This window comes from Solanum stenotomum, chromosome 4 (genome assembly GCF_019186545.1).
Source record: "Solanum stenotomum isolate F172 chromosome 4, ASM1918654v1, whole genome shotgun sequence".
Lineage (NCBI taxonomy): Eukaryota > Viridiplantae > Streptophyta > Magnoliopsida > Solanales > Solanaceae > Solanum > Solanum stenotomum.
The window spans coordinates 28,369,795-28,382,862 of record NC_064285.1 but is presented as its reverse complement, the minus strand read 5'-3'; the positions used below and the strand labels follow the sequence as shown (position 1 = coordinate 28,382,862).

At 39.0% G+C, this 13,068-nt stretch overlaps 1 non-coding gene across 1 annotated transcript; it reads right to left on the bottom strand.

The window, feature by feature from the left end:
• Positions 1-12,239: 12,239 nt before the first annotated feature.
• On the bottom strand, positions 12,240-12,346 carry LOC125863515 (small nucleolar RNA R71). Its single transcript, XR_007446177.1, has one exon. It is a non-coding gene; the product is annotated as a small nucleolar RNA R71 (small nucleolar RNA).
• Between the last annotated feature and the right edge of the window lie 722 nt (positions 12,347-13,068).

Below are 13,068 nucleotides of genomic sequence, written 5' to 3'. Positions count from 1 at the left end.
ATAGACATGTTAAACGTATAGTTTAAAAAATAAATGAAGATCGATTTATTGTTGAAACTAGCTATTACAGTTATACCATAATATTTAAATGATAATAAAACTTGTGATCTTAAATATTCCACAACATGATTTCTGTAGGAATCATATGTTGTTGTACATAGTTACTATACTCAAATTTGTTCAAGAATGAAAAGACAAAGAAGCTGATGGTGGTAGTGAAGCACATGATCCAAAGAAGAACAATTGATACAGTTTGGTGAACTTTTGTGGTAATAATGCGTATTATGTGTTAGTGAAAAAAATTACAAGATAACAAAATTACAAGATTACAATTGAAAATAAAATGAAGAAAATAAATCTCTTCAGGATAAGATGCGGATATCTCGCTCTCTTTAAGGAGATTCAAGCCCATTGCCGCAAATGTTTTCACCGGTCCAGCAGTAGTCCTTCTAGACTTGTCCCCTCTAGCATACAACAACTTAATCACAAAATATAACTCAACAACTTTGGACAAGAGTTGAGTCCAAAGCTCCACAAAAAGAATACCCCCCTTCAACTAATAAGAACTCTCTTTTTGACAAATTTTATGCACTCTATATTTTTCTTGTGTGTACTAAACCAAATGAAGACCACCACTATTTATAGTTGAGAAAGTCTTCCTAGCAATGAATAGGAAGATAATGGGGTAGTAAATAGTGACAATAAATGGCCTTAGGACTTACATAAGTTACAAGGTATAATGGAGGAGTAAATAATGAGATAATGGAGAAATAATATGGAGAAGTAATGGTCAAAGTTCACCACTATTCATTCTACCAAGAAACCCAACGGACAACATTACACTTCACTATATGTTGACTAATGATAATAAAGATGACATCAAACGTCATCAACTACCAAACTGTAGTAATGCACCATAATAATGTAATTAGGCAGAAAAAGAATTGGAAATACCACTTCAATATAATTTTAATAAGAATATTAAAATGATCCAAAACCAACAATCCCCCACTCATTTTAATATTAGACAAGAGAGTATATCAGTTGAAGGAAGATTACTATGTATATTGAAGGTCTGTGTGCATTGAACCTCCACTTAGTAGAACAATAACTTTTACTCCAAAGTCGTAGTGGTCTAAGACTTGAACTATGACTGCTTAAGGGAAACAAAATATCACTGCCTACACATAATAATCAAGGTGTTGAATGAGCTCTAAAAGCCAGCACGTTACGACTTTGTGCTATCCCGATTTCATGAGTGCTTAGGGAATAAGCCCAATTCTCATAGGAAGCGACCTACTTTCACACACATGTAGGTAAAATCTGTAGAGAGTGCTCCTGTAAGCTTAACACTCCACCCATATGGGCTACATATATTCATTAAGAGTTTTTTCAACTAGACCTTCACAAATCACTACAGGAAACAATGCACATCATAGGGAGGGAATAAAAAGATTGTGCATTTTTCACAAAAAAGTCATCATATGATTATTTTTTCCCTTTGAACCTGGTTATAGTATCTCTAGTCCCCAGGTTGGGTTTTGATTAGTCCATAATTTAGACTCATTTAAGGCTATATTTTAATAGCATTAGTGTCCTCAAATGCATATTTTGTCTTAATAACTGATGTAAACCCTTGAGTTTAAGGTATTTGGAGTTACAGACAAATCATGGACACTATTGGGCAAAAAGAAACAAAGAAAGTCTTAGGAATGAATAAAAGAAGGCCTGATGATTGATGATGTCGTTCGGTGAATCGCCAATATCATTCAACGAAATGCTAAATTTCCAAGATACCGCCTAAAGTTACAGAACGCTGGAACTAAAATGGGTGCGAATTTGGCGAGTAGCAACAATATTCGGCGAATCCCCGATCTAGTTGGCGAAGGACAACCAGGTCGCCAAAAGTACGAAAGAAGATACAAGCAAGTGCTGATAGAAGAGATGGAAGGATAATGGGCGAATCGCGAAGTCATTCAATGATACCGACCTAGATCGCCTAAAGTTACAGTAGCCACACTAACGAAAATCGAAAAATGAAGGCGAGATGAAGATCAATCGGCGAATTGCCAATCCATTTGCGATACCCGACTTACTTCGCCGAGTAGCTCTGAGTAGTGACATTTCAGACTTGCTTAAATTAGTCTTGGCTAGAGAGAGAAATTCATTCAGAAAGGGAGAAAAGAATTATTGAGAGAGAAAACACTACTAAAGAGTTGGGAGAGTGATTTTAACAAGATTTTGAGAGAGATTTTGTAAGAGAGAAGATTATCAATTGAATTTCATCTATAATTTTCATCTTGTACCCAACTATGGGGGTGATAATTAATTTTGATCTTTTTATTTTTTGAGATGAGTGGCTAAAACCCTTTACATGGGGTTTTGATCACGAAGCCAACTGTTGAATATACTTAATGGGTGTTTGTTAATTGCTGAGAATGGTGCTAATCTGAAGTGGGTCTAAGTTGTTGCTGTGTTTCGAGATTGAATTGCGTTACATCGTGTGCCAATTTCAGTGTCGTGCACTTGCTCGAGGGAGAGGTGTGAGGCCAAGGTGGCAATCTTAGCGTCCTTAGTAGTGGGTTTTCTTAGTTTCAGCTCGAGAGAGTGAAACAAGGAGCTTGTCCTTTGTATCCAACTCGAGAGAGTGGATTGCATGAGGGTAAAGAGCTAGGCTTCATTCAATCAGTGTTGAAGTTCAAAAGAATTCAACATAGAAAATGTAATTGTTTGAAAGAAATTTACTTTATATATGGTTCGACCTACCCACAACAAATTAGTCTGTTATGAGTAGTAATGTTTACTCATTTTGTTGAGATTTAATGGTTGGCTGATCAATTCCCCGAGTCTTACTTTGATCTTTGATTACTTGAGTTGAGCTATAAGTTTGAATTGGTAGTTAAAACCAGAAATATGAGATTTGAATATTAATTGTGCAAGAAATGAAGAGGCTGTCATTGTACTTCCATTTAAGTGATTTGAAGGAAGCACTACTCCCTGTGGGATCGACCCCAACTCACATAGTTGGGTTATTTTACTGAAAAACGATCATTTGCATTTAGTATTGGATGAAATGCTACTTGATATGTTATTCAAAATGGAGCCGCTGCCGGGGAGTAGCATTACTTAGGATTATTTGATTGAAGATTTGACACTCTAAAAATTCGTTGGCTGTAGTTGAAGTAGTTTCGGCTACTTTGTGTAGGTAGTGGCTGGAATACGTGAAACTGAACATGAGCGAAGAAGAGATGAATGACAGCCGAGTAGGTCATCGAGAAGGTATAGATGAAATCAATAGTGTCTGCAACCCAGCTCAATCGGGTGGAATGGGTGCAATCTGCATCCCATGAACTGAAGAAAGTGCGATGTTTGAAGTCACTAGCACAATTCTTTATCTTCTCCAAATGAGGGGAATATATGGAGGGATAGATCACGAAGATCCGTATGAGTATGTGAGAAATTTTATTGAGGTATGCAGCCCTTTTTCATTCAAAAATGTGTCTCAAGAGTCAATTCGGCTACGGTTATTCCAACTGTCCTTAACAGGAGAAGCTAATAAATGGTTAACCGAGTTACCAAACAATTCCATCACATCATGGGAAGAGCTGGTTGTAGCCTTTAACATAAGATTCTTTCCTCCATCAAGGATGATGAGACTTAGAGAAGAAATTCAAATTTTCAAGCGACAGGAGGGAGAACCCATCCATCAAATGTGGGTGAGATTCAAGAAGCTCCTACTTAAATGCCCAACTCATGGGCTACCAAATGATTTGTTACTTCAATATTTCTACCGGAGTCTAGATTCGGTTAATAAAAGAGTAGCTGATCAATTGGTACGAGGAGGAATAATGTTACAACCATTTGAGGTAGCTTCGTTTCTTCTGGATGAAATGACTAGGATGAACCAAGCATGGTACACCCAAGAGGATCAGGTCTCTATTTCATTTTCGACTAACGGAAGAACAACTTGAGAAAGAGAGAGAGAGAGAGAGATGAGACCATCAAGAAGATGTTAACTCGAATGGAAGTTCTACAAGAGCACATGAAGGGTACATGTGGAGTATTTCGAGTTGAAAAGGGCTCTTCTTCCGGTTACTTAAGGCGGGGGGAGAACCAAGGTTGGAACTTCAAAAGATATGAGGAGGGTTTCGACCCACGCCATCAACAACAAGATGGAAATCAAGGTTGGAGCTATAAAATGGGAGAAGAACAAAGAAGATATCATCATGATTGGGCTGAGCAAGATGATTACTAGAAAAAGGAATATGATCATGAGGAGAACCAAAATTACTCAAGTGAAAGCCAAAATCAAATGGGAGTGTAGGGATCCCCCGAGTGATTGATTTATTATCACGCATACTTAATAAAGTTGAGGGGTTGGATGATTTGTTGAAAGGAATGAAAGATGACTTTTCATCATTGAACAGTAAAGTAAATTCTCATGCCGATACCATCAAAATACTTGAAGGACAACTGACTCTATTATCAGATCAGTTGACATCAAAGACACTGATGGAAGATAACGAGAGAGGGCTGGCTGTAGTTACACGTAGCGGAAATGTGGCAATAGGTAATGTGATGGGAAATGAAGATACTCAAAATCATGAAGAAGGTAAAGGCATGGAGGAACAAGATCACTTATTCAACAAAACCTTGCTAAAGAACCGCAAAAAGAAGTGGAACAACTTGTTCAAATTCCAAAAGTTATGCAACCTTTACCCAAAATACGTCCACCATTTCCCCAACGCTTAAAAAAGAAGAATGAAGATGAGAAGTTCAAGAAGTTCTTGTCGGTATTTCAAAAGCTATCAATAAACCTTCCGCTGGTGGAAGCATTATTGGAAATGCCAGGATATGCCAAGTTCATGAAAGAGCTAGTCACAAAGAAAAGGTACTTGGACTGTGAAACAATTGAAGTGTCCCATAGTTGCACGCAATTATGACTAAAGAGCTGATTACAAAGAGAGAAGACCCCGAGGCATTCACCATCCCTTGCACCATTGGCATGCTCCAATTTGCGAAAGCTCTGTGCGACTTGGGGGAAAACATCAACTTAAAGCCCTATGCAATATACAAGCAACTCGATTTGGGAGAACCGAAAGCAACCACTAGGAGACTCCTGATGGTAGACCGATCAATCAAAGATACGGTGGGGATCCTCTACGATATCTTGGTAAAGGTAGATCGGTTCATCTTTCCGACTGATTTTGTGATTTTAGATTGTGAGATCGACGCTGAAATCCCCATTATTTTAGGAAGGCCATTCTTGGCAACTGGGAGAGCATTGGTGGATGTTGAAAGTGGAAAATTGAAGTTTCGGGTGAATGATGATGAGGTAACATTCAATATTTGTAAATCCATGAAACACCCAAGTGATATTCATGTGGTGTCCACCGAGGATGTTATTGATGAGGCGATAGCTAGTGTGAGCCATTTGCTGTGCATGAATGAACCGCTTGAATCTGTGCTTACTAATTATGATGAATCCAAAGTTCAGGGCTATGAGGAAGTAGTAGCTGCCTTAACGGGATTAGGAGCATATTTAAAGAATCCAATCAAGCTGGATATTGACCTAAAAAATAGAGAATGTCCTTCTGCAAAGCTGTCAACTGAGGAACCATTACGAGTGATCATTGTAGCTTATTTGCTTGAATGGAATGTGAGTTTACTCATTAAAAACTATAGGATGGACCATCGCTGATATAGTGGGCATTCCCTTGGTATCTATACTCACAAGATTCAGCTTGATACAGATTGTAAGCCTAGTGTAGAGCATCAGCAGAGATTGAACCCACCAATGCAAGAAGTGGTAAAAAAGGAGATCATCAAGTGGTTAGATGCATGTGTGATCTACCTTATTGCGTATAGCAAATGGGTAAGCCCGATGCAGTGTGTACCGAAAAAATGAGGTATCACGGTAGTTCCAAATGAAAAGGGGGAGCTTGTGCCGACTAGACCAGTGATCGGGTGGAGAGTATGCATAGATTATGGGAAGCTAAACTCATGGACTGAAAATGATCACTTTCCAATGCCCTTTATGGATCAAATGCTTGACCGACTATCAGAGAGGGGATGGTACTGCTTTCTAGATGGGTACTCCGGTTATAACCAAATCTCTATTGCATCGGAAGACCAAGAGAAAACCACCTTCACTTGTTATTATGGAACGTTCACATTCAAAAAATGCCATTTGGGCTATGTAATCCCCAACGAAATTTCAGCATTGCATGTTATCCATTTTTGCGGACATGGTAGAAGACTCTATGGAGGTATTCATGGATGACTTTTAGTCGTCGGAGATACATTCGAATAATGTTTGGCACACTTGGGGAAAGTACTCCAAAGATGTGTGGAAACAAACCTGGTTTTGAATTGGGAGAAATGTCACTTCATGGTGAAGGAGGGCATAGTTCTTGGGCACAAGGTGTCACAAAAAGGATTGGAAGTCGATAAGGCAAAGATTGAGGTGATTGAAAAATTACCTATGCCGATTTCAGTTAAGGGTGTTCGCAGCTTCTTGGGACACGCCGATTTCTACCGGAGGTTCATCTAAGACTTCTCAAAGATTGCACTCTCCCTGTGCAAAATCTTGGAGGAGGAAGTGAAGTTTTATTTTAATGACGCTTGGATGATGGTGTTTCGAAGCATGAAAGAAAAAATAGTATCCACCCCAGTCATTATCAGCCCTGATTGGTCCGAATCTTTCGAAGTGATGTGTGATGCTAGTGGCACATCACTGGGAGTGGTATTGGGGAAAAAACACAACAAGCTTTTTCACCCAATTTATTATGCGAGCAAGACTCTAAATAGTGCTCAATGTAACTACACCTTCACCAAACAAGAGTTGCTTGAGGTAGTTTATGCATTTGAGAAATTTCGGGCATATTTGTTAGGCACTAGAGTGATTTTTCACACTGATCATGCTGCACTCCGTAACTTGATGGCAAAGAAGGATGCAAAACCAAGGTTGATAAGGTGGTTGCTACTATTACAAGAATTTGACTTTGAGGTTAAAGATAGAAGAGGTTGCAAAAATCAGGTGGCTGACACACTTATCGAGGTTGGAGGACAAGGAGAATGATGAACCTGAAACTGACATAAACAATTCCTTCCCTGATGAACAAGTGTTTGCAATTTCCCTTGAAAAGACCCCCTGGTATGCAGATTTCGCAAATTACATAATGTGCGAACTAATGCCGGATGAGCTGAACTTCTACCAACAAAAGAGGTTCATGTTCAACGTTAAAAAGTACTTCTGGGATGAACCTTACTTGTTTCATGAATGTGCAGATCATATCATTAGAAGGTGTGTTCCAAAAGAAGAGGCGGTAGGAATTTTCCATGCTTGTCGGGTGTCGCCAGTGGGAGGCCACCATAGCGGGGTGCGTACATTTGCTAAAGTTCTCTAGAGTGGATACTATTGGTCATCCCTCTACAAGGATGCATATGAATTTGTAAAGAAATGCGCCCAATGTCAAAAGCAAGGTGGAGTATCTAAAAGGCACGAGTTACCCCTTTCTCCTATTTTAGAAAGGGAGCTATTTGATGTTTGGGGAATCGATTTCATGGGTCCCTTTGTGAGCTCGTTTGGAAATAAGTATATTTTGGTGGCTGTAGATTATGTTTCCAAATGGGTGGAGGCTGTTGCACTTCCAAACAACGAAGGAAAAAATGTCGTCCAATTTCTGAAATGCTATATCTTTGCGAGATTTGGCATTCCTAGGGCAATTATTAGTGATGGGGATCCCACTTTTGCAACAAGTGGTTCTCCGTTGCATTAAGTAAGTATGGGGTGAAACAGAAAGTGGCAACCCCATGTCATCCCCAAACAAGTGGCCAGGTTGAACTGTCAAATCGGGAGATCAAAAGCATCTTGGCCAAAATCGTGAATGCCAACAGAACCGATTGGTCTCGAAAGCTCGATGTGGACTATGGACATACCAAACCGCTTACAAAACACCTATTGGGTTGTCTCCATATCAACTAGTTTTTGGTAAATCTTGCCATCTACCCGTTGAGTTGGAACAAAAAGCGTTGTGGGCACTGGAAGCCTTAAATCTAGACTGGACCAAGACCTAAAGGGGGAGAGTGGAACAGTTAAACAAATTGGATGAATTCCGATTCAGAGCTTATGAAAGTTCAGCCCTCTACAAGGAAAAATGAAGAAGTGGCATGATGCAAAAATCCTTAGGAGGGAGTTTAGAGTGGGAGACTTGGTGTTACTATACAATTCACGACTTCGACTCTTTCCGAGAAAGCTCAAGTCCAAGTGGTCAGGACCATTTAGAGTGAAAAGAGTATTCACCAATGGTACCATAGAAGTTGAGGGGTAAAAGGGACCTGCATTTACGGTGAATGGGCAACGCTTAAAATTATACTTTGGAGAATGCCATGAGATTTCTTTAATTGAGGTGGTGTATCTGGAAGATGCTTGAGAGCATCTTCACGTCATGCCACGACATTAAATAAGGCGCTTCTTGGGAGGCAACCCAAGTGTTAGTGTTTTGAATAATGTGTATTGATTTTGCAGGAGTAGGGATCATAAGTGAGACAAAAGTTTTCCTGGTGAGTCACTGAACTATTTTCGCGAGTACGAGCACTCGGCGATCAGTTCACTCCATGGACAACCAGACAATTAGTGAAGATTCCTTGTGACCCAGCTCTACTTGTTTACACGCAGATTGTTTTCATTTCTTGTCAATCTTTATTTACTGTTAATATTTGGTTTGCTTGCAATAAATACCCACTCTGTACCCACATTGGGGACAATGTTGACTATTTTTGGTAGGGGTATTCCACTACTCATGTCTCAATGTCCTCAGCGTTGACAACACCCCTTGTTTGTGTGGAATGTGACTTTTTTTGTGCAAATTTGAGTGTCAGTTTTGATCAATATCGATGACTTAAATAGTGCTCATAATCGAACGAACATGAATTTGCAGATACGATGAGACCAAGTGAAGTTACATAGTCAATATGTGAACTCTTTGCATCTCGTTGTGACTAGCCAATTATCAAATTGATTCTCTTGTGATGAACGTTGCACACTAGCAAGAATGTGGAGTCTTGTTTGACTTTGGCGTCAATGCCTTATGTGATGAGCTTACTGTGAACCATGCATGATAACACCTAGAATTGCCCTGTTGGTCCGGTCGACCAAGTAAGGCTATCTCTCGATATGATCTTAGGCAACTTTGAAGAGTGTGAGCTAATTTGACATATACCTCTTTTGTGGCCCACCTTATGAGTGTGTGAACCTCTTTTGAACACCACTTTAGCCTTACCTTTCTTTGGAAGAAACTCGATGAAAACATGACATTTCTTAATCCACTACCCATAATCCTCGTGATTCATGGTTGATTAAATAGCCAACTTAGGCCAAAAACTTAAGTTAGGGGTGTGGTGAAAATAAAAGGCAAGTCAAGAAGTGCAAGAAAAGTCCCCTTTAACCCATGGTGTTGAGAGAAATGGAACCCCTCTATACAAAAAAAAGAAGAGAAAGAAAAAGAAAACGAATGAAAAAGTTGTGAAATAAAGTACAAAAGAAACGAGGTTTCGAATAATCCATGGAAGTGAATAATGGGATGACTTATGAGCATTAAAGAAGATGGAAGAAGAGGAAAAGGAGTGTTGAAAGCACCACATTTCATGAGGATGAAAGTCACTGAGCCTAAATGCCCATACCTTTGCACTCAGCCCCATTACAGGCCTTGAAAAGACTTTTTTGATCTTGAGTGAGCTGAAACAATTGTTGATTGGAAAATACGGGCAAACCTATTGGTGAAAACATGCATTGTGTTCTTCTTTGTGAGAGTGAGCGTTGCACTTGATTCCAGAATTTTAAATGATTAAACCATTGTGTGTAATACAGAATCATTCTTTGTGTGAGGGAATTTGAATACCTTTGTTGAGCTCAAACTTGCATTTGAAGCAAGTATAGTGAGCTTGAGAATTTTTGACAATGGTGTGTCACAACTTGAATCTTTGAGGATACAATTGATCCTTGCATGAGTAAGTTGAGCCTTGTTATGTACATTCATGATTGAGTATTGTGTAGCACTGTTTGAGACATCCTTTTTTAATTGCTGCACTTGAGTTTTACTCGAGGACAAGCAAAAGTTGATGAGTCCACAATTTGGACTCATTTAAGGCTATATTTTAATAGAATTAGTGTCCTCAAATGCATATTTTGTCTTAATAACCGATGTAAACCCTTGAGTTTCAGGTATTTGGAGTTAGAGACAAAGCATGGACACTAATGGGCAAAAAGGAACAAAGAAAGCCTTAGGAATGAATAAAAGTTGGCCTGATGATTGATGATGTCGTTCGGCGAATCGCCAATATCATTCAGCGAAATGCCAAGTCGCCAAGATACCTCTTAAAGTTACAGCACATTGGAGATAAAATAGGGGCGAATTCGGCGAGCAACAACCATATTCGGCGAATCACCGATCTAGTCGGTGAAGGAAAACTAGGTCACGAAAAGTACGAAAGAAGATATAGGGAAGTGCTGATAGGCAATATGGAAGGATAATGGGTGAATCACAGAGTCATTCGGTGATACCGACCTAGATCGCCTAAAGTTATAGTAGCCAGACCAAGAAAAAGCAAAAAATGAAGGCGAGATGAAGAGCAATCAGCGAATCACCGATTCGTCAGCGATACCCGACTTACTTCGCCGAGTAGCTCTAAGTAGTGACATTTTAGACTTGTTTAAATTAGTCTTGGCAGTAGAGAGAAATTCATCCAGAAAGGGAGAAAAGAATTATTGAGAGAGAAAACACTACCAAAGGGTTGGGAGAGTGATTTTAGCAAGATTTTGAGAGAGATTTTGTAAGAGAGACTATTATCAATCGAATTTCATCTATAATTTTCATCTTGTACCCTACTATGGGGGTGATAATTAATTCTGATCTTTTTATTTTTTGAGATGAGTGGCTAAAACCCTTTACTTGGGGTTTTGATCATGAAGCGAACTGTTGAATATACTTAATGGGTGTTTGTTAATTGTTGAGGATGGTGCTAATCTAAAGTGGGTATAAGTTGTTGCTATGTTTCAAGATTGAAATGCGTTACATTGTGTGTCAATTTTAGTGTCGTGCACTTGCTCGAGAGAGAGATGTAAGGCCAAGGTGGCAATCTTAGCATCCTTAGTAGTGGGTTTTCTTAGTTTCACCTCGAGAGAGTGAAACAAGGAGCTTGTCCTTTGTATCCAGCTCGAGAGAGTGGTTTTGATGAGGGTAAAGAGATGGACTTCATTCAATTAGTGTTAAAGTTCGAAAGAATTCAACATAGAAAAGGTAATTGTTCGAGAGAAAGTTACTTTCTATATGGTTCGACCTACCCACAACAAATTAGTCTATTATGAGTAGTAATGTTTACCCATTTTGTTGAGATTCAATAGTTGGCTGATCAATTCCGCGAGTTTTACATTGATCTTTGATTACTTGAGTTGAGCTATAAGTTTGAATTGGTAGTTAAAACCCAAAATCTGAGATTTGAATATTAATTGTGCAAGAAATGTTTGGTTGAAGGGACTGTCATTGTACTTCTATTTAAGTGATTCGAAGGAAGCACTACTCCCTGTGGGATCGACCCCAACTCACATAGTTGGGTTATTATACTGAAGAATGATCATTGGCATTTAGTATTGGATGAACTGCTACTTGATACGTTAATCAAAACGGCGCCGCTGCCGGGGAGTAGCATTGCTTAGGATTCTTTGGTTGAAGATTTGACACTCTAAAAATTCGTTGGCTGTAGTTGAAGTAGTTTTGGCTATTTTGTGTAGGTAGTGGCTGGAATACATGAAAGTGAACATGAGTGAAGAAGAGATGAATGATAGCCGAGCAGGTCATCGAGAAGGTATAAATGACATCAATAGTGTCTACAACACGGCTCAATCGGGTGGAATGGGTGCAATCTGCATCCCACGAACTGAATAGAGTGCGATGTTTGAAATCACTAGCACAATTCTTCATCTTCTCCAAATGAGGGGAATATATGGAGGGATAGATCACAAAGACCCGTATGAGCATGTGAGAAATTTTATTGAGGTTTGCAGCCCTTTTTCATTCAAAAATGTGTCTCAAGAGTCAATTTGGTTATGGTTATTCCCACTGTCTTTAACAGGAGAAGCTAATAAATGGTTAGCCGAGTTACCAAACAATTCCATCACATCATGGGAAGAGCTGGTTGTAGCCTTTAACATAAGATTCTTTCCTCCATTAAGGATGATGATACTTAGAGATGAAATTCAAAGTTTCAAGCGACCGGAGGGAGAACCCATCCATGAAACGTGGGTGAGATTCAAGAAGCTCCTACTTAAATGCCCAACTCATGGGCTACCAAATGATTTGTTACTTCAATATTTCTACCGGAGTCTAGATTCGGTTAATAAAAGAGTAGCTGATCAATTGGTACGAGGAGGAATAATGTTACAACAATTTGAGGTAGCTTCGTTTCTTCTGGATGAAATGACTAGGATGAACCAAGCATGGTACACCCAAGAGGATCAGTTCTCTCCATTTCATTTTCGACTAAAGCAAGAACAACTTGATAAAGAGAGAGAGAGAGAGATGAGAACATCAAGAAGATGTTAACTCAAATGGAAGTTCTACAAGAGCATATGAAGGGGACATGTGGAGTATTTCGAGTTGAGGAGGGTTCTTCTTCCGGTTAGTCAAGGCCGGGGGAGAACCAATGTTAGAACTTCAAAAGATATAGGGAGGGTTTCTACGCACGCCATCAACAACAAGGTGGAAATCAAGGTTGGAACTTCAAGATTTGATTAATATATATATGAAAAAATAATTTTGAGTTGTATGTTTTATACAATTTTGTGTATACTTAGTATAATTTTTTGACAAATAATGTTCAACTAACCATCCTTCACATGGCTAAGCCATTGCATTTAAAGGAAAAAAATGAACAATTAGTGTGTGACGTAGGGAGCATGTTCTACAATTATTTCTTATTTCTCTATATATCCTCTTTGGATGTGTGTTGGTATGAAGGAAAATATTTTCAAATTTTCCATGTTTGGTTGACTTTTAAATGTTTTGGAAA